Source organism: Panthera onca, chromosome X, assembly GCF_046562875.1.
Source record: "Panthera onca isolate mPanOnc1 chromosome X, mPanOnc1 haplotype 2, whole genome shotgun sequence".
In the NCBI taxonomy this organism is placed as follows: domain Eukaryota; kingdom Metazoa; phylum Chordata; class Mammalia; order Carnivora; family Felidae; genus Panthera; species Panthera onca.
The window spans coordinates 45706957-45730037 of NC_138357.1; the positions used below are offsets into that span (position 1 = coordinate 45706957).

The 23081-nt window shown below is 37.9% G+C and overlaps 1 long non-coding RNA gene across 1 annotated transcript in view; it reads right to left on the reverse strand.

Moving 5' to 3' along the window:
* Window positions 1-3339: 3339 nt before the first annotated feature.
* LOC145713663 (uncharacterized) overlaps window positions 3340-23081 on the reverse strand; it is a 57404-nt gene continuing 37662 nt past the window's right edge. Inside the window, exons 4-6 of the long non-coding RNA XR_014136669.1 lie at window positions 21653-21833; window positions 7590-7729; window positions 3340-3624 (exon numbers count right to left, since the gene is read on the reverse strand). This is a non-coding gene — a long non-coding RNA (uncharacterized LOC145713663). The remainder of the gene's footprint in view (window positions 3625-7589; window positions 7730-21652; window positions 21834-23081) is intronic.

A 23081-nucleotide genomic window follows, 5' to 3' on the forward strand; every position in this document is an offset into this window, starting at 1 on the left:
AATAGCCATGATATAGAAACAACCTAAGTGCCAATAGACGAGAATGGATTAAAAAAATGTGCTTTATATATATGCAAAAGAGTATTATTCAGCCATAAAAAAAGAATAAAATCTTGCCATTTGTGGCAACATGGATGGACTTCCAGCCTAGTGTGTTAAATGAGGTAAGTCAGGCAACCACAAATACCATATGACCTCACTTAGGTACAGAATCTAAACAAACTAAAAACCTGAGCACATAGATATAGAGGAGACATTGCTGGTTTTCTGAAGCCATGGCTGAGTGGTGGGCAAAATGGGTGAGGTGGGTCAAAGGGTACAAACTTCTATTCATACAATAAACAACCCATGAGGACGTCATGTACAGCATGGTGATATAATTAATAATATTTGTATTGCATATTTGAAAGTTGCCAAAAGACTAGATCTAAAAAGTCCTCATCACACACACAAAAATCTATAACTATGTAAGGTGATAAATGTTAACAACACTTACCGTGATGATCATTCCATGATATAGATACAAATAAATTATTATGTTGTATACACACACACACACACACACACACACACACACACACACCAGTAATGAGGGGATGATTTGCTTCCTCATTACCCTAATCAGGTAACTCATCTACAAAGAAATGGCACTAAAGGTAATCCAATGTATAAATATGTGTACATTTCCTTTTCTGCTGTGTCAAAGCCCAATGAAATCTATGAGTTGCTTATGGTTAAGTCATCTCTTTTGTTGAGGGGAGAACACAGGAGACACCATACATATGTGTGTGGAAGTTTTACAGTATTATGTTTCAAATATGTCCTATTAGTTATTCATTTCTTCTCACAACAGCTCTGTGAGGTAAGTATCGGCCTACCCATTTTACAGATGACCTACCACAGGGTCCACAAATCTACATAGACACATCATTTTCAATTTCTATAGGTTATCTATTCTAATGAAAAGACATAATTTTTAGAAATGGAAACAAAAAGTTTTCTTCAAACCAGATTATTAAACAATAACTGCTATGTGATCCCAATGTTCCTTGAAAAATTCATATGTGTATTAAAATAATGAAAGAACATATACATACTTTCAGATCCTACTTATCTATATCTTCATATCATGCTTATTAAATGTGAATTAAATGTTTACTATGTGCCAGGCAAAGTCATTCCAATTCCACATCTGCATCCACATCTTCCTTCTCTTGGCATCTAGACTGGATAACTAGAAACGTCTACAAGCAGCAAGATGGTTGTTAGTGCCCACCCCGTGGGGTGGTGGTGAGGTTTAACCTCAAAAGGCCTCCATTCCAAGCAACATTCATCCAAGCTTGACCCTGAGTCCTGGAAACATGGCATCTAAACAGGAAACAATGTGATTGTAAGGGGAGAGATTGTACTTGGGAAACTGAGCCAACTTGGAACCCATACCTCCATCCTCTTCAATAGCACTAAGAGGCTACAACCATCTCCTGAGGAGAACTTATTGCCATATAGAGAGTGAAGGACAAGGTAACACTTGTATGGTTTCAGTCTTTGTTCTTTCATGGGTACAAACTAGAGGTTTTACTTTAACATTAGTGCAGGGACTGATGGTGTGGTAGATTTTGGAACTGATTTTGTCCCTGTCTTATCCCCTCCTCTTCAGTTATGTGAGGGGACCTATGGCATGACATGGAGTTTCTGTTTCATTGAAGAGCTCATGTCCCACTTGTGGAAACCTGAATCCACATCCACAGGGGAAAGAGGAGAGACTGAATTTTCAAAGATAAGCAGAAAATCAAGACCCTGATCTCAACATCAAATTCTACTGACTTAGTGACATGGTTTTCACAGATTGCTCACAACATGGTCACATCCCCACTGTTCTTCTTATGCCTAACACCCCAAATGATCCATCTCTTTCTCATCTCTCTCCTGTCCACAGAAGTACATATAGTAAAATTCCTCTATAACTTGGTGGTATAGGAAACTTTTCCAACTATGACTAAAATTCCAGAAGCATTTAGAGAAAACAGTGATGCATTTAATTTTATTTAAAAATTGTATGGGAAAAGCAAAAAAAAAATAAGCACAGTAAAATGAAAAGTTACAAATTGGGGAAAATATTTACAACTTACATCACAAAGGTTGTATTCCTGATATATCAAGAATCATGAAAAAGTAAAGGGAACAACACCAGGGAAGAAAAAGGGGTGATGAATACAAACAGGTATTTTATTTAAAAAAAAGACTCTAAAACATGTAAAAATTGCTCAACCTAACTCATGATAAGACATGCCAAGAAAAAAAAAAGTACTTCTTCTTAATCAGGTATTCTGTGAAGAAATGGGCATTTCCATGCATCACTGGAGGAAATGTAAATTGGTAGAAACCCAGTGGATGGGATTTGATGGCTGTCTAGTAAAACCACATATCTGTTTCCTCTTGGAACCAGTAACCTCTCTTTTAAGAATCTATTCCAAAGAAGCAATGCAAAAAATAAAATAGCCGAAGTGTATATATATTCATTTACAGAAAAATTCATAACAGCAGAAGACTATAAAAAAGACAGCTGTCTACTAATAAGGGCCTAAATTAATAAGCTATGACACATCTATGTCCTGGTGTACCATTCAGCTAGAAAACCAATGCAGACTTCACCTCTGTACTGCTATGGAATGATATCCAGGATAATTGTTTGGGAAAAAAGCAAAGTGCAGAAAAATGTGTGGAGCTGCTGTCATCCAATAGCATACCCTCTAGTCATACAGGGCTATTTAAATTTCAGTGAAATTAAACATTAGTTCCTCAGTGGTAGTAGCCATATTTTAGAACCTTAACACCCACGGTAGCTAGTGGCTACCATATTCAGCAGCATGGACACAGAATATTTTCATTTCTGCAGAAATGTCTATTTTACAACGCTGGTGTAGAATACGCCACCTTTTACCTATGAACAGGGGATAAAACTAAAATACATATTGTATTTTATTATATTTTCTTAACTGGAGGGCTAAAACAAAAACTGAGAAAAATGATTACCTATAACATCACAGAGGAGCAGATCAGGGTTGACAAGGATGAGATGTATTTTCATAAAAATTATAATTCATATCTACAGGCTCCAATGCAAGAAACAGTGACCAAACAAATAGCAATGAGCATCTTTAGTTTCCAGATTGAATCCTCTAAAAACATTTCCCTCTAAATGGAACCAGGATTTCTTGGAGAAATGCCTGATTGCAGAGCTGGATAGGGATTGTACCAAGTGAGTCTGGACCAAACTCTCATACCATAAAGCATGTCAAAGACATAAAAGCCAACCCAAAGGAACTCCCACAGGCCAAAGACAGGAAAGTTTAAATATCAAAACTTTTAATGTCTGCAATAAGTTAATTACAATCTCAAATATATAAGCATTTAAAGCTCATTATGACACTATAAAAGAACAACAAAAAGCATAAAACTAACTCACTGTTTACCTTTGAAGTATTCTGGAAAAACAACACATTGTTTTGAAAAGTGGAAATACTGCAAAAGAAGTAAGCGTTCATCCTTCCCTTCTATATGGACTATTCTTCAGTATAACCATGTAGTCGCTGAGGGGTAGTTTGTTTCACAGAAGAATTCTACCTAATATAAGTCCAGATGAAATTAAAAAATTAAAACATTACTCTTTGTATATGTTAATGAAATGTAGATCTAGGCAACAATCTTTAAGAAGCTACAAAAAACCTGAGTTAAAAAGTGAATGGGAAATTTCATAATGGATGAATCAGGCTGACAAAATCTGAACCCAATGATAAATCTCAACAACACAGGAGGAGAGATAACCAGACATGACAAAGCTCCTGATATAACACTACAGGAAGTACAACACCATATCTGAGGTACTCTTTCCTAAAAAACAAAATCTGAACAAGACTCTATATCTTATTACCATTTTTATTAAACAATACCCTCTTTATATGGATAAATGTGTACTAAAGCATAGTTTCCACTGTAAATATCAAAAATTTGACCGAGTAAATGCATATATGTAATTGGATTTTTAAAGTAATTTATGAATCTGATAGCATCCCATCTAACAAGTAGAGAGAGGCTCCAGACAGGGCTAGAGGAAGGAAAAAGATTTTAAAGGAAGGACAAGGAAGTCTTTAACAGAAAATAGGATTATTTCAGGAGAGGTCACCTTCATTTTGGTACAAACAGGTTTAATAGGTGGATTACCTCTTCTTCCTTTGGGGGATCCAGAGGCCCATGTGATGGATTATTTTATTGGTTTAGACCAGAATCGTCCTGACTGGCGAGTCAAGATGAAATTTTGGGGGAGGTTAAAAATGTAATTAGGTTAGGTATTAAGCCCAAGTTTGGTGACTTGGCCTAGCATAAGTGACTCCATTTTGACCTGCAGTTTTCTTTTTGACACTACCGAAAGAGATATGGGTCTGGTCTAACATCACCTACCACGGGCTGCCACAGTTCAACAAATGTCTCTTCTTTGTAAGTGAACTGGTCAGGAGTATGGACTCTGGAGACAGACTGGTTATAAACCATAGTCCTCTGCTTACAGATGATGTGAGTTTGATTACTTTTACATCACGTTAGAGTCACTCAATTGCCTGACTTGCAAAATTGCAATTATACAATTCTTACCGAAGAATAAAAAAGCTTAAAACAAAAATATATCCTCGTGTTTTGCTTTTTACAAGAATAAATAATCATAAATCATATGATTTAAGAACTTCTACTGCAGAGACATTGGGAAATCTAGCTTTCTCTGAACCCTGGGAGAGTGAAAGAAACTCTCTGTACCTCAGTTTCCTCTTCTGTAAATGAGGAAACAATCTGCCCTTCCTCAAGAATTGTCATTGTAATGACTTAATACGTGAACACAATTAGAGTGAGACACACAGTAACAGTTCAATAAATGTTATAATTTTTATAAATATATGCAAGTACAGATTCTAACAGTTTTGATAGCTTTATAAAAACTTTTCATGTGTTTTTAATGAAGGTTAATAAACATAAAACTGAATCCTATCAACTGGTATATGTGTTTTAAATCACTAAATTTCACTATAACCACTATTGGGTGCCTAAATAATTATCATGATAACATCTAAAAAGGGCTTGGAGTAACTGATCTCAGGAAACAGTACCATCATTTCTGCACAAATCTGAACAAATAGTCACAGGCTCATCAGGATCCTGGATTATCCTCATATACCCTCACCCACAGCCACTACAGGTCCCAAGTGTCCTACCCCCAACATGCCCTGCCCACAGCCACCCTTGCCCCCTGCACACTGCAGCACCTTTGGACCAAGCTACCCTCATCCCTCTGCTGGATATCTGCAAGATTCTCTTAATGGTAATCCCCACAGACATCTTGTCCCTGTCTAGAACATTCTCATCACAATAGGAGAGCCACCTTGTGACTCATATGTTGTTGAGCACATGAATCAGATCATGTCATTCTAATACTGTAACCCTCTATTCTCAGAATGACTCCAAATTCCTTACATGGCCCAACCACTCTCAGAATGACTCCAAACTCCTTACATGGCCCAAATGATGTAGCTTCTTTCTGCCCTTTTACCTCATGTCCTACCACCCACACTTTGTCTGCCAGGCTCCATGCACTTGAGCTCGTTGTTTGCTCCTGAAACAGCTGGTGCCACACATATCACAAACCAAAAGGCCAGCCCCGGCCTGGTTTCCTCTTGTTGTTCAGGACTCAGCTCAAATGTCACTTTCTGAGATAGTTTCATGAATCACCCCATCTATAATAATCCCTGTCCGCATCATTTTTTTGAGGAAAATATTTTATTTTATTTTATTTTATTTTATTTTATTTTATTTTATTTTATTTTATTTTATTTTTAGAACGTAAAATGTCTATTTTATTTTAGAGTTTAGTTCTAGACATGTAATCCATTATAAGTTTTAAAACATTATCCACTTGGGCTTATCATATTCAACAGTTATAAAAAGACTCTTTAATTTTTAAATTTAGAACAATTTTGCCTCATGAAGAAGCATCCTGAATTTACAAGAGATAATACTATTCCACCCCATCCATCACATAATCCCTCACTACAGCTTCTAATGTCAAAAATGCTACTTCCTCTAAACTCTTCCATAGATTTCTTTCTTTCTTTCTTTCTTTCTTTCTTTCTTTCTTTCTTTCATTCTTTTTTCTTAATATGAAATTTATTGCCAAATTGGTTGGTTTCCATGCAACACCCAGTGCTCATCCTAACAGGTGTCCTCCTCAATACCCATCACCCATCCTCCCCTCCCTCCCACCCCCCATCAGCCCTCAGTTTATTCTCAGTTTTTAAGAGTCTCTTATGGTTTGCCTCCTTCCCTCTCTAACTTTTTTTTTATCATTTTCTATTCAAAAAAATGTTTTTGAAAAATTCTCTTTTTGAAACTGTTAATTCCAATATGAAATTGTCGTGCTTATTCATTTCCTTTCCTGCTTATTACCAGTTTTTTCAAGCTACATACAAAGCACTAGGGACACTCATTCATCTTGTTTGGTGTGTTGCATTCACAGCAGTTCCTGATATGGGGTTGAGGTGTGTCACCACAAAAAAAGATATGTTGAAATCTTAACACTCAGTACCTCAATGTAACCATATTTGAAGTATGGTTGTTGTAGATATAATTAGTTGAGATGAGATCATACTGGAATATAGTCTGTCCCCAAATCAATCAATGTGATCAGAATCTTTATAAGAAGACAGGCATATGAAGACAGAACAGGGATAATACCATGAAGGCAGAGTTTGGAGTCGTACAACTGCAAGCCAAAATATGCAGATTGCCAACAAACCACGAAAAGATATAAAGAGGCATGGGTAGAGTCCCCAAAAGGACTTTGAGGGAACATGGCTCTGGGAGCACCTTCATTACAGGCTTTAGCCCCCAGAAGTATGAAACTATAAATTTCTATAATTTAAGCCATCCAGTTTGTGGTACTTTGTTATGGTACCCTTAGGAAACTACTGTAGCCTCCTCCATATGAAACATTGAATAAGTATGACTGAAGAGAAAAAACTGTTCCCTTTTAATACACTGGGAGCAGACACAGATATAAAAAGCTCTGTTGCAGGACAAATCTATACTAAAATAAGACATGAAAGGATTCAAAATTTTAAGAACACCTTGTTGCAATTCACAGTAGTGACTTTCTAACTTGGATAAATACCACAATATACAAAAGAAGCTATTTAAAATTTAGACACCTCCCAACCCACCTTACTTGTTTGGGTACAACAGACTTAGGGTGGACCTATTTACCTGCTCTTTTAACAATCACCTGTTCCTATTTTGATGAAAAATACTTGGAAAACTCCTGACATAAACATCTGACGTTTGTGTATCATTAGTTTAATGCTGAGTTTTGTGATATGTGTGATGTCTCTGTTAATAGAATTACTCAAAAGGGCACCAGTTTTTCCCTTACAACTATGACCACATATTCCTTTCCTACATGGGTTCACACTTAATAATACTCCCGGGTGGCTGGGAACATTGAATATTGTTACCTTTGTACAGAAGACACTGCAGGAAGGTCAGTGACTTACCTAAAATGTCTCAGTGATGGGATCCTGTTCTCTTCACTCTTGCTCCAGGAAATTGTCAAGCACAGTGAACATCATATTTGGTTTTTCTCTTTCAACTCTTCTTTCTGGGGTCAGAGTCCACACACTGCTTTGATGTTCAACTAGAAGGGACAGTCAGGGGATCAGATAGCACATGGAATAGAGAGGAAAGGGAGAGGAAGGGAAAGCACATGAAAGGCAAGGGAAATGGGACAGGATGTGGTTGCCAGTCCCTACTCAGGTCACTGGAAGCTTTGCAATGATGCTGTGCCTCTTCCCCAGCTCCATCCCCTAGACCCCTCCCTCACATAGCAGTGACCCTGAAGCTCTCACATTATGGAAATGTTGGCCCATTCCTGCTTGCTGCCCTCTGTCCAAGTATTCTCTCTAGTAGTCATATTATGATGTTCATATCCAAAGCATCACTTCAACAGAATGAAATAAGCATTGCTAAACTTTTGTCTTTAAATCATCAGAGGATTGCTCTGAGGTGAAATATTACTTTCTTATTTTAGGGGCGTCTGGGTGTCTCGGTCAGTTGAGTGTTTGACTTCAGCTCAGGTCATGATATCGCAGTTTGTGAGTTCAAGCCCGGCGTCAGGTTCTATGCTGACAGCTAAGAGCCTGGATCCTGCTTGGGGATCTGTGTCTCCCTCCTTTCTGCCCCTCACCTGCTTGCTTGCTCCCTCTTTCTCTCTCTCTCTCTCTCTCTAAAAAGTAAATAAAACTTTAAAAATTTAAAAAATAAATTAAACAATAAAAATTAATTTAAAAATAAAGTTTATTTGTTTTTTTAACATTTTTTATTTGTTTTGAGTGAGGGAGAGAGAGAGAGAGAGAGAGCACAAGCGGGAGAGGGACAGTGAGAGGGAGAAACAGAAAGAATCCCAAGTAGGCTCTACACTGTCAGTACAGAGCCCAATGTGGGGCTCAAACCCACAAACCATGAGATCATGACCTGAACCATAATCAAGAGTTGGACGCTTAACCAACTGAGCCACCCAGGCACCCCTAAAAACATTATAGTAAAACCTTGGTTTGTGAGCATAATTTGTTCTAGAAACATGCTTATAATCCAAAGCATTTGTATATCAAAGAGAATTCCCCCATAAGAAATAATGGAAACTCTGATAATTCATTACAAAACCCAAAAATATTCACATAAAAATTATTACAAGGCTGTAACATAATACAAAATAATAAAGAAAATACAAAATATAAAGAAAAATAAACAAATTAACCTGCACTTACCTTTGAAAACCTTCGTGGCTGGTGTGAGGGAGACAAGAGAGGAGGGTCATTGTGTAGGACAATTTTCACTATCACTAATGAAGTCACTGCTATCTCTTGGCTCAACAGAATCTTTTTATTCATGGGGGACATTGTATACACTCACACAGATGTTGACTACAGTACAGTATTGATAAACTCTTGTTATATACTGGATTTAATGTAACTGGCAATAAGGCAGCAGAGGTAAAGGTCTATACTTACAGGCAGCCTAACCAAGAATGAAGCAAAGCATTCCTAAGCTTAATCTTGTGTGGAAAAGAAAAGGACTGTCCATGGGTGCTTTGAAGTGACAAAAAATACACTAGTACCAGTTGTGGGCACCTTCCAACATTCTGAAAACTCACTGATTTCTGCCAAACACCGCGGCCTGAGCCTGAGCATCCGAGCATGAGAGACGATCACCCACAATCCTGCAGAGAGAGAGAGAGAGAAAGAGAGAGAGTGAGAGAACCATTGGCTCAGTTGTGATCATGTGACATTTGGCTTCACATACTACTCATATTGCAAGACATCACTCATTTATCAAGTTAAAATGTATTAGAGATGTTTGCACATCTTGTGGAACACTCACAGAACAAGTTACTAGCAATCCAAGGTTTTAGTGTACTTTCTACAGATTGGGAGATAATCAGACTCACACAGCAAAGCTCATGTTCAGAGAATTCACAGGAGGCAGCAAGTGGACACAGAAGCCAATTTGAACGGGCTAACACTGCCCAATTCTGTGACAGTGTGACAATCAAAATACATAATTATAATGTCAAAGGGTAATTATTTGAGTAAAATACAAAAAAATGATTTATACTAATAAAATAAATACATGACTAAATAGGTAAATGATAGGGGAAAAGTGAAAAGCTCTATCTAAATTTTGAATGTCAATTTCTAAATCTACAAGGAATTACAACATTATAAAAGTGACAGTTAACAAATATCATAGTGATGAGTGGTTTAAGCAAAAATCATAAATGCATTTCAGTCTGTACAAAACCCAACAGCAGTTACTGGATCACCATGGTAACCAAGCTGGCCAAAGAGAACTAGGAAAAAACAAACAGCAACCATCCTGACTTGACTCCTAACATGTGCTAGGAACTGAGGAAGATTGACATAACCCACAGTAATTCGTCTCACACATTCCTCACAATAAATATTCCTCACAGCTTCAAAAATACACACACACACACACACACACACACACACACACACTCATACATGATCTCTCCCTGTTTTTTTACCACCCAAGAAACCAGGAATTCATCAAGGTGAAACCCCAAGAAACTCCATAATTCAATTTGAACCACACAAATAAAGTTGAAAACCACTAAACTATTTTATTTTAGTGAATGATTTTCTGATGAACTGTAGTTTTTTTCTAGGGGACATTTTATTCCCTAGGTTCAGTACATTGCTAATCACATCTCAAATCTAATATGGAAATCTAGGCAAATTAATAATTGTGATGATAGATTGTATGTATCAATTTGGGGGAGCCACAGTGCCCAGATATTTGATCAAACATTATTCTGGATATTTCTGTGAAAGTGTTTTGAATAATATTTACATTTAAGGGGTAGAATTGAATAAGGCAGTTAGCCTCCCATTAAGTGAGTGGGCCTCATCTAGTCAGGTGAAGGACTGAATAGGACAAAGGGCTGATCTTCCCTGAGCCAGAAGGAGTTTTGCTAGAAAATTCCCCTTGACTTCATTACAACATCAGTACCTCATGTTTCTCTAGTAGACTCCTTTCATATTCCAACTGTAACTCTTTCCTGCTGAAACTTCCTTCTATAAAAACATTCTCTTTTATGTATCTCCTAAGACCACCTTCCCATCTCTTTTATGGGTTTGTGTATCTCCTAAGACCACCTTTCTATTTCTTTGATGGGATGCTTCCAGAATCATGAATCATTTTAAAACTCCAACTAGATCTTTACAGTTTACACAGTTTATTGAGTTTTTGTTATTTCACTCCCTGATTGTTTCTGGGTTGTTAGTTATAGCTGGAAAAATTTCCTTCACCACTGGTTTATTGAGGAATTTCACTCGGTGTACTTCTGTAGACAGGAGAAAGAGGTGAGTTACACTGGTGTGTCAGGCATAAGAGGAACAGTTGTGGAGGTGACTATGTTGTAACCAAACCCATGTCTGTATACCTAAAGCACAGGAAAGCCAATCACGGAGACATCAGGTATGCAGCAGGGAAGAGTTTATTTGAGAGGCAGACAAATGAGGAGATGGGAAGACAAGCCTCAAGTCAGCCTCCCCAAAGGAATGAGAATCAGTATTTTATGATCACAGGAGTTGAGATTACATATATATTGATGGGAAGGATGAGGAAAAATGACTATTCATGAGGAAAGATGGAGCATGTGCATTAAGCAAACATATATATATGTAACATATATCCAATTTTCACTTCTTAATAGAGACTTAAAATCAAAATGAGGGAAAATTCAGACCCTGGCATCAGAAGGTTATCTTAGGACAAGATGAAGGAGCTGTGGACATGCTTTGAGAGCCAGTATAAACTTGATAGTGTCTTGGCCTTTTTATCTCTGGTAAAGAATTCAGTCCTGCTTGTTCCTAGGCTGGAGCCATATCAGTTGACCTTGAGTCCAGGCTTCTGTAGACACAGCTAGTGCGTTTGTTAGTGGAGTCTGAAAAGACACAATAGCTGACTATAGAGAAATGATTACCTGATATACAAGCTTTAAATTTTCTACGAGTTTCAGCCTCATTAACCCTATGAAACATGGTTTCAACTCCCCCCCCCGAGTTAAGATAATTCCACAATCTTGAGGAATTGAGATGATGACCACTCTTGCTACTTACTTATCTCCTTGGGTGAGGTAGGTTTTGAATAAAGAGTGGTTTTTGTGAATCTTAGCTGCAAGCAAAATTCCTTCAATTACTAACATGCCTACATGCAGGGCTAAGCAGAAATTTCTAACCTATAGGTCACAGCAGCAAGGGAAATAGAAGGAATAGGAAGTCAGACATGTTAAGTTTCTCTTTGTTATATTGTGAGAGACATATGAAAACTGTGTCACCAAGTCAGGAGATTTAGATGTTGATATCAGGGCTCCAGTCTTATGCTCCAGTCTTTGAGAACTCTATCTCTCCTCTTCCTCCTGTGGATCTGGTCCCACAACTAGGAGACAAGGTCTTAAATGAAGCAGAAACTCCATGTCACCTCAGATGGACCCTCCCCCCAGAGGGCTAAATGGGAGGGGCCACCATCCTAGGGATAAGGCAGACACAAACTCATTTCTGAAATCTACCACACAACCTGGCCATGGACTAAAGAGAAAGTAAAACCTCCAGTTTGCACCAATGAGAGATCTAGGACTGAAACCACACAAGTGTTTGCACTCATGAGAGGTCTAGGACTGAAACCACACAAGTGTTACCTCATCCTTCACTCTCCATCTGGGTGTGAGTCTCCATAGGAGAAGACTGTAGCCTCTCAATGCCAGTTTCCCAGGTACTACCTCCCTCCTCAACCAAATTATTTCCTGTTGAGATACTGGGTTTCCAAGACACAGTGTCAAGCTTTGATAAAACTCGCTTGGAATGGAGTCCATTTGAGGTCAAACCTCACCACACCATGGGATGGGCACTAACATCCACCGTGCTGCCTATGGAAATTTCCAGTTATCCAGTCTCACTATCAAGATAGGGAAGATATGGATATAGATATAGAATTGGACTGACAGTGACTTACAGCGGACATCTAATTCACATTTAATAAACATGAGATAAAGATGTAGGTATATATGTAAGACATAAACTATGTTTTATACGTATTTGTTTTTTTTTCAGAGATACCTGACTGCCTACTGGAAAGGAGGAAGGAAGAAACATAAGGAAAACATATCCACATTCACATCTCAACAGATGATCTGCCATTTATGTCTCTTTGCCATGTTTACTCTCTTTCAGAGCTTCTGACATGGACATGCCCATTTTCTCACTTTACATGCTTTAGGAGCACTAACAGAATCAGCAGATGTGATACTGTTTTCAGTCGTGTTATTAATCAGCTATGTTTAGTCTTACAGTTAGTTCCCAGCCTCCAGTCATAATAAATTATTGTCAGGTACCTCCTGAACATGAAACATCTTCCTTTTCCCCAGGCCTAATTTTCTGGCTTTCATTCACACTGTTATTCATCTGGACCTATACCTCCAGAACCTAATCTGAGCCAAACTGGTGAAAGATGACAGTAATTACAGGGAATTCATTTTCCAGTGTCCAGACTAACACTCAAATCCCTAGGATGGTTAAGGCATGCATCTGGTTTTAAACTTGAACTTCTTTGTATGATATGTGCTGGGCATATATATATATTTTTTCCTTTCCTTTTACTATTTTAGTTGCACAAGGAAGGTGCTTCAAACCTGTTTTAATTCCCATGTGTTGGTTGCCCTGGGCCCTGGGTTGAGGGAGCCTGTGACTGAAGTTCCCCTTGAATCCCACTGTTGAAGCATCTGCCCTCTGGAAGCTCTGGGGCTAAGCTCTGGGCAGTATCCTGCAGTCTCCCTTTTTGCCTCCCTTGTGGGTTCCCTGTTTGGCTAGCTGGAAGGTTAAACCCATGAGACTGCTTTCGGTTCAAAGGGCTTTATTTGGAAAGAAGAGAAAAGTGTTTTCCTCTCATGACCTTCACTAATTCCTGGGAAGTAGAGATATCAAAGGTTTTCTTAATGTAATATTTATTTGTGGGACTTGCTTTCAATTTCTCTGAGTATCTGTATTGACCCTGAGCCACCCAAGTAGGGTTGTCATGAGTAGATTCTAACATTAATATTGTAACCACCTTATTACCTTATACCCTTTCTTTAGGGATATTCTGCATCTGATGCAGACTCACTATCCTACAGAAATGGTGGAGGATATTTATTTTTTCTTGTTCTTTTTTCACTTCAAACCCATGTACTTTTGTTGTAAAGAGAAATGGAAAATACGGGGCAGGAAAAAAATCATTGGAAACCCTTAAAAGTCTTTTACTCAGGGATAAGCACTGTTTCCATTTGCATATTTTTTTCAGAAATTTTACTTTGCAAATGTAACTATATTTAAGAAAAGAAATGAGAAAATCTACTTTCAGCTTTGTAAGCTGCTTTTTATGATAAATATTATATTGTGAAAGTCGATGCAAGCCATATAATATAAATGCACATAATACAAATGGCAATTGAAAATTAATGGTCCATTCTGTCATGATATTAATAGTAACATGATTAATATTTATTGTTGCCCAGTACTGTTTTTTTAGAGACAGAGAGCTGAGGAGAGGGGCAGAGGGAGGCAGAGAGAGAGAGAGAGAGAGACAGAGAGACAGAGAGAGAGAATCTCAAGGAGGCTCCATGCTGAGCAACTAGGATCATGACCCAAGCCAAAATCAAGAGTCAGACACTTAACGTACTGAGCCACCCAAGCACCCTGCCCAATACTGATGTGAAGGCTAAGTCTATCCTTACTCATTAATCCTCACCACAACTTAGGAGGAACAGTTTCAATATCAGGAAACTGAGGCACAGTAAGGACAGGTTTAGGACATTTCAAGGCTTATATTTGAACACAAAGTGTGGCTCCTGTGTAAAATCATCTAACCAGCATGTGCTACTGCTGCTCACGTCATAAGATACCACCTTATTGTTAATCACACCAATGCAACAAATCTAAGAGAAAGAAACAAAACTAAAGTACTATATTAGTTTCCATGGACTGTTATAATAAAATACACAAACTAGTAGCTTTACATAACAGAAATTGAGTTTCTCATAGTTTTGGATTCTGAAAGTCTGAAATCAAGGTGTCAGTAGGGCCTTGCACCTTAATACACTAGGAAGAATCCTCCTTGTTCTTCCTGGCCTCTGGTGGTGACCATCAGTCCTTGGTGTTCACTGCTTGCAGCAACATTAATCTCTGCCTCTGTCAACCACATGTTCTCCCTTAGTGTCCTTGCCTTCAGTGGCATTTTCACCTTCTTATAATGCCATAAATTATATAGATTAGGAGCCACTCTAACGACCTAATCTTAATTTGATTGTGTTTGCAAAGAACCTATTTCCGAATAAAGTCCCATTCATAGGTACCTGGAGTTAGAACCTCAACATGCTTTCAGAGAACATTACAATCAAATAATAGGCACAATATTTTTTACAATTAATACCGAAAATATTACTTCCACAACATGAGAATGGATTATTAAAAAAAAAAGTAAAATGAAGGACTCATCCCAGTATCCTCATAGACACAATGAGCCAAATGCCCTCCCTATGATTCTTATTGGTTAATGGATCAGCATTATATTTTCAGGCTCTATCACAAGGCAAGATCTCTTTTTCACTGACCCATCATTTTAAATCTAGACTACAGCAATGAATCAAGCTATTCTCATTAGATGCATTCTGGATTAGTTCTGCATCCTGGTATTTCCCCAATGTATTTGGGCTTCAGAGCATTTACTCTGATTTTGGGCCAAGATTCTGCTGCTGGCCAATCACATATGACTCAGGAACAGAAAACTAGAGCCACCAAGAACATGCCCACAGACAACAACAAAGCTTTCAAGACAGAGTAGGAACCTATAGAACTGGCACATCACCAGCAGGCACTAGATAATGTTGAAGAGGAGCTCATGACCAAAGACCTCCACTTTGAAGGCATGTTCAAAAAGGAATCATAGACCTCAATTTTTGAAGAAAAGGAGTGATTAGTTATATTAGAAACTTGGAGAAATACTTTACCTTGTAATTTTCATGTAAACTGGAGCCTCTCAGAATAAAGAGGAGGATGCATGAGCTGGTGGCTGTATGGCAAAGATCCTTCTTTTTTTTTTTTTTATTTTATTTTTTATTTTTTTTTTATTTTTTAATATATGAAATTTACTGTCAAATTGGTTTCCATACAACACCCAGTGCTCATCCCAAAAGGTGCCCTCCTCAATACCCATCACCCACCCTGCCCTCCCTCCCACCCCCCATCAACCCTCAGTTTGTTCTCAGTTTTTAACAGTCTCTTATGCTTTGGCTCTCTCCCACTCTAACCTCTTTTTTTTTTTTTTTTTTTTTTCCTTCCCCTCCCCCATGGGTTTCTGTTATGTTTCTCAGGATCCACATAAGAGTGAAACCATATGGTATCTGTCTTTCTCTGTATGGCTTATTTCACTTAGCATCACACTCTCCAGTTCCATCCATGTTGCTACAAAAGGCCATATTTCATTTTTTCTCATTGCCACGTAGTATTCCATTGTGTATATAAACCACAATTTCTTTATCCATTCATCAGTTGATGGACATTTAGGCTCTTTCCATAATTTGGCTATTGTTGAGAGTGCCGCTATAAACATTGGGGTACAGGTGCCCCTATGCATCAGTACTCCTGTATCCCTTGGATAAATTCCTAGCAGTGTTATTGCTGGGTCATAGGGTAGGTCTATTTTTAATTTTCTGAGGAACCTCCACACTGGACCTGAATGTGAGACAGGAAACCATCAAAACCTTAGAGGAGAAAGCAGGAAAAGACCTCTCTGACCTCAGCCGTAGCAATCTCTTACTCGGCACATCCCCAAAGGCAAGGGAATTAAAAGCAAAAGTGAATTACTGGGACCTTATGAAGATAAAAAGCTTCTGCACAGCAAAGGAAACAACCAACAAAACTAAAAGGCAACCAACGGAATGGGAAAAGATATTTGCAAATGACACATCGGACAAAGGGCTAGTATCCAAAATCTATAAAGAGCTCATCAAACTCCACACCCGAAAAACAAATAACCCAGTGAAGAAATGGGCAGAAAACATGAATAGACACTTCTCTAAAGAAGACATCCGGATGGCCAACAGGCACATGAAAAGATGTTCAACGTCGCTCCTTATCAGGGAAATACAAATCAAAACCACACTCAGATACCACCTCACGCCAGTCAGAGTGGCCAAAATGAAGAAATCAGGAGACTATAGATGCTGGAGAGGATGTGGAGAAACAGGAACCCTCTTGCACTGTTGGTGGGAATGCAAATTGGTGCAGCCGCTCTGGAAAGCAGTGTGGAGGTTCCTCAGAAAATTAAAAATAGACCTACCCTATGACCCAGCAATAGCACTGCTAGGAATTTATCCAAGGGATACAGGAGTACTGATGCATAGGGGCACCTGTACCCCAATGTTTATAGCGGCACTCTCAACAATAGCCCAATTATGGAAAGAGCCTAAATGTCCATCAACTGATGAATGGATAAAGAAATTGTGGTTTATATACACAATGGAATACTACGTGGCAATGAGAAAAAATGAAATATGGCCTTTTGTAGCAACATGGATGGAACTGGAGAGTGTGATGCTAAGTGAAATAAGCCATACAGAGAAAGACAGATACCATATGGTTTCACTCTTATGTGGATCCTGAGAAACATAACAGAAACCCATGGGGGAGGGGAAGGAAAAAAAAAAAAAAAGAGGTTAGAGTGGGAGAGAGCCAAAGCATTAGAGACTGTTAAAAACTGAGAACAAACTGAGGGTTGATGGGGGGTGGGAGGGAGGGCAGGGTGGGAGGGAGGGCAGGGTGGGTGATGGGTATTGAGGAGGGCACCTTTTGGGATGAGCACTGGGTGTTGTATGGAAACCAATTTGACAGTAAATTTCATATATTAAAAAATAAAAAAAAATAAAAAAAAAAGGGACAGAGGGCAATTTCTGGCAGACACATAGGTAAGTGTTGGCCAGGAATAATTCTATCTGGATCAACTGTCTCAAGGAAGTGGCAGGGTACCACTTATGTACCAAGATGTGAATGTGATTTACCTGTTGAATGCTATAATCAAGAACAAACAACTTTTGACTCCACAAATTAGACCATTCAATTTCCTCTTAAAAAATTGAATTGTAGGGTGCCTGGGTGGCTCAGTCCATTAAGGATCCTACTCTTGATATTGGCCCAGTTCGTGATCTCACAGTTGTGAGGTGGAGTCCAGATTTGGTCTGAGCATGGAGGCTGCTTGGGATTCTTTCTCTCCCTCTCTCTCTGCCTCTCCCCTACTCACATGCCTTATCTCTCAAAATAAATAAATAAACTTAAAAAATGAATTTATTCTGTGTGTGTGTATGTTTCTATATCCCCTCTAGCTCTATCACCTCCATATACTCTCACAGTTGTGGCTTTCCTTTCTATTCAGACTGGAGATGGATCTCCAATCTCAGGTACGGATATTCCAGAAAATCTATTTTTTTTATATCCTAGAAAAGCGATGGGTACAGAGAGAGTGTTCCAGGTAGGTGAAAATTCAGAAATATGGCTGATCCCATGAAGTCAAGTTCCCAACCTCCATCCTCCTTCCCCTTTGTGGAGCCCCCTGGTCTCACTTTCAGAGCTGTCATCCTGGATATGACTTCCAAAGACATCACATTTATTTTTATTAATTAAAATGAGTACATTTTACATACAGTAAAAATATGAAATGGTTGTGTTTACTATGATTTCAATTCCATCTATAAAATTCACATGTATATTAAAGCAAATCCATTCACTGCTGACCCCAAACTTCAACCTGTTCATTGATCTGTCTCTTCCCACATCACTATCTGCTGATGTACAGTGTGGACTGTACAGAGGGTCCCTACTAGAGAACAAGGTGCTCACCCTCCATTGCTCCATTGTTGCGCAGGTTGCCCAGATCTTCTCCCACCTGGTTTGTCACCCTCTTTCCATAACACAGGGCACTGCTGCCCACTCCTCATTCTGATGCTCATTCTCTGTCAGTCACAGCCCTTCTGTTCTGACTTGTACTGAGCTTGCACACAGGCCAGACTGTCAATGTGTGCTAGTGTCACCTGGTGTTTTATCGTCTGCAGACACAATACTACATATTTTCACAATCTTATTTTATATCTATCAATTTCATCAGAAAGGATTAGAACCATTCTTTATATGTTCAAAGCCAGGGTGTTCCAGAGATTTTTTTTTTTCTCTTTGCAGACCATTCTCAGTAGAGAACTTTGATGATGCTAAGTTGGTGTCATCTAGTGACAAAAACCCGAATTGTTGCTTGAACATTATGGGTCAGGAAAGTGGGTGGGGCTGTTACCCAAATCCACCAGAGAGAGCTTTCAGCAAGTCAGAATGTAAAGAACGGAATGGCTTGGGTACAGCATATTGATGGGTTCTCTCTGGACACTTCATGTAAATGGAACCATATAACATGTGGTCTTTTACATATTAGACTTCTTTCACTAGGCTTAACATTTTCAAGGTTCATCCATATTGTGGTATGTATTCATTCCTACATCATTCCTTTTAATTGCCAAATATTATATGACAATTTATATTATATGACAATTTATCCATGTATTAACTGATGGGCATTTGAGTTGTTTCCACTTTTGACTTTATGAATGATGCTATGTACATTCATGTACAACTTTTTATGTTGACATATGTTGGTATTTCTCCTGGCTGTGTACCTAGGAGTGGAATATATGGGTCACATGGTAACTCTATAGTGAACATTTTGAGGAAGTACCAGATTGTTTTCATGACCTGATGGTGTTGAAGAGTGCAGGCATACTCTGTTATTTTTATGATTAGTCTGTGGAATAAATTTTGGGAAAGAAAGCCTTTCCCCAATGGTCAGGAACAAGACAAAGATGTCCATTCTCACCATTACTATTTGACATAGCACTGGAAGTCTTAACCTCAAAAATCAGACAACAAAAAAAGATAAAAGGCATCCAAATTGGAAAGGAAGAAGTTAAACTTCCACTATTTGTAAATGACACAATACTCTATATAGAAAATCCAAAAGACTCAACCAAAAAATTTCCTAGCACTAATACATGAATTCAGCAAAGTCACAGAATTAAAAATCAATATGCAGAAATCTGTTGCAATTACAAAATAACCAAGCAGCAAAGAAATCAAGCAATCAATCCCATTTGCAATTGCATCAAAAACAATAAGATATCTAGGAATAAACCTAACCAAAGATGTAAAAGACCTGTACTCTGGAAACTATAGAACACTTATGAAAGAAATGTTATGAAAGCAACACTTATGAAAGAAATATATATAATGGAATATTACTCAGCCATCAAAAAGCATGAAATCTTGCCATTTGCAATGATGTGGATGGAGCTAGAGTGTACTTTGTATTCACTCATATGTGGAATTTAAGAAACAAACAGATGATAACATGGGAAGGGGAAAAAAAGAGAAAGGGAAACAAACCATGAGAAATTCTTAAAGTTAGAGAACAAACTGAGGGCTCATGGAGGGAGTGAGGTGGGGTATGGGGTAGATGGGTGATGGGCACTTAGGAGGGCATTTGTTATGATGATCAATGGGTGATATATGTATGTGATGAATTACTGAATTCTAATCCTAAAACCAGTATTATGCTGTATGTTAACTAACTGGAATTTAGATAAAAATTTGAAAAAAAGGGCTTTACTTCAAGCAGTGGACTTTGAGGTATTATGATTTCCCTTTCCATGTCATCTACTTTTAATTGTAATAAACACCCACTGCTCTTGCAATTACACAAAATATTGAAATGGCTGAAAAACATAAGCATTTTCTTCCCCAACCACAGGTAAGCCATTCACTTTAGAATCAGAATATCCTTCGGTCCAAGGAAGGGAGACAAGATACTGGAGGAGGATTTTCCACGGTATAAGACGATACCATTTTCCAAATTCCAAGCCACACTAATGAAGATCAATATTTTAAATGTTTTCCTGGTTAACTGAAAAAAAAAATAGGACCTTAATTAGTTTTCTTTTGCTGTACCCTGTCAACAGTAAGTTTGAGGGTCTTATAAAATGAAAAGCAGCAGTGGACACTGGCTAAATGTAGGTGCTTAGCAGCCCCCAAAACTCTGTTGAAATCTTAATTTTGTGAGTTTCTAGCCCTGACTTCACTGTACCTCAGTTCCCTGCTGTGTAAATTTGAGCAACAACAGCTCCTCCTCATAGGTTGAAATGAGTAGGTATGGATTTAGCACTTACAACAGTGTGGGGCATGGGGAAATCAGCAATAATATTAACTTTTCTTATCATTATTATCATACCAGACCATTAGTGTTTCTACTACCATTTTTATTATATGGGTTTATATTAAATGGCATGGATTGACCTTCATAGTATGTTTGTTGTAAAAAAGTTTACAAAGTTGTAAGTAGGATATCACTTCATTGCTATTATTAAATATACATGGCTATATTTTCATGGTAAATTTATGAAAATTACAAATTTATTCAACTGTTAGTACCTATCCATAAGTAATAGACTTTTAAACATTTGTAATGAGTTTTATTTTGTTTTCATGTATTTTCTGTTTTTATCTACAATGAAAGTGCCTTGGATTTGAAACTTAAAAAAAGTAATCAGAAAACAAATATCCCAAGCCTTTTCTATAAGAAATGGGCTCAGTGTTAGAATGGGGAACATCCCTAAGTCAAATAAATTAGATAATAGGATGGTTCCAGAACTAATTTATGAATCTACCACATGACAGTCTTAACTGAGCAGCTACAGGGACATACAAATGCCTAGGGGAAGGACAAGCATATCTCTCAAATAAACCTTATATTCTGTAGTGCTATGATTTCTCTATTTCCTAGGATTTAGTGAAGGTTATGAGACAAAAGTATTTTCACAATATGCTTTTTTCTGTTCTCTCCAAATAAATGTACCTTGACCTTTAACTGAAAGCAGGCTTATGGGTTTAACCTCCCAGTTAGCCAAGCAGAGACCCACCTGGGAGAGAAAGGTAAAAGCTGCATGAGGTTGCCCAGCACTCAGCCCACAGCAGCCAGAGGGGAAAATGCTTCAACGCGAGGATTCAGGGAGAACTTCAGTCACAGGCTCCTTCAGACCAGGGCCCAGGGTAATCAACACACGTGGATTAAAACAGCTTTGAAGTATTTTCCTTGTACAACTAAAATAGTAAAAGGAAAGGAAAATATACATGTGCAGAGTACTTATAATACAAATCAGCTAACAATAACATGGATGGACCTTGAAGGCATTATCCTAAATTAAATAAGACAGAAAAAGACAAATACTGTATGATTTCATTTATATACAGAATCTAAACAAATAAACAAAATAAAACCTACAGAAAAAGAGATCAGATTTTTGGTTACCAAGGATGGAGGCTACAGGGAGGGGGGAACTAGATAAAATTACAAACTTCCAGTTATAAGATAGGGAAGTAGTGGTGACAGATGGTAGCTATACTTCTGGTCAGCACAGCATACTATATACACTTTTTGAACCACTATGTTCTATACCTGAAACTAATGTTATATTGTATATCAAGTATACACAAATTAAAAAAAAATAGATTAAGTGGGGCATCTGGGGTGGCTTAGTCTGTTAAGCATCAGACTCTTGACCTCAGCTCAGGTCATGATCTCACCGTTCATGGGTTTGAGCCCCACATGGAGCTGTGTGTTGATGGTGTGGAGTATGCTTGGGATTCTGTCTTTCCTTCTCTCTGCCCCTCCCCTGTTTGTGTGCTCTCACTTTCTTGCTCTCTCTCTCTCTCACTCTATTTTTCTCTGTCAAAATAAATAAACTTAAAAAAATTAAAAATAGATAAGTAGTAGGGATGTAATGTACAAAATGATGACTATAGTTAACGTTGTACGGTATATTTGAAAGTTGTTAATAGAATAGATCCTAAAACTTTTCATCACAATGAAAAAACTTTTTTCTTTTTTTGTGTGTCTTTCTGAGATGATAGATCTTAACTAAAATTATTGTAACCGTTTCACAATATATATAAATCAATCATTATGCTGTATTACCCTTAAACCTATACAGTGCTGTATGTCAATTATATATCAATAAAACTAGAACAAAAATTTAAAAAGAAAAAAAGTATAAAAAATCAGCTCAACTTCAAAATGGAATGCATGCCTAAACCAACCTAGGGATTTGGATGTTAGTCTGGACACAGGACAACAAAATCTCTGCAATCACTGTCATCTTCACCAGGATGGCCCATATTAAAACATAAAAATCGATCATGAACTTATAGTTTATTCTAAAAATGCAAAGGTGTTTCAATATCAAGAAACTTATTGAATATAACCTAGTGTATTCACAGAGCCAAGGAAACAATTACATGACACATTCATATGCAGGAAGGTATTTAATAGCATCAACACTCATGTTTTTA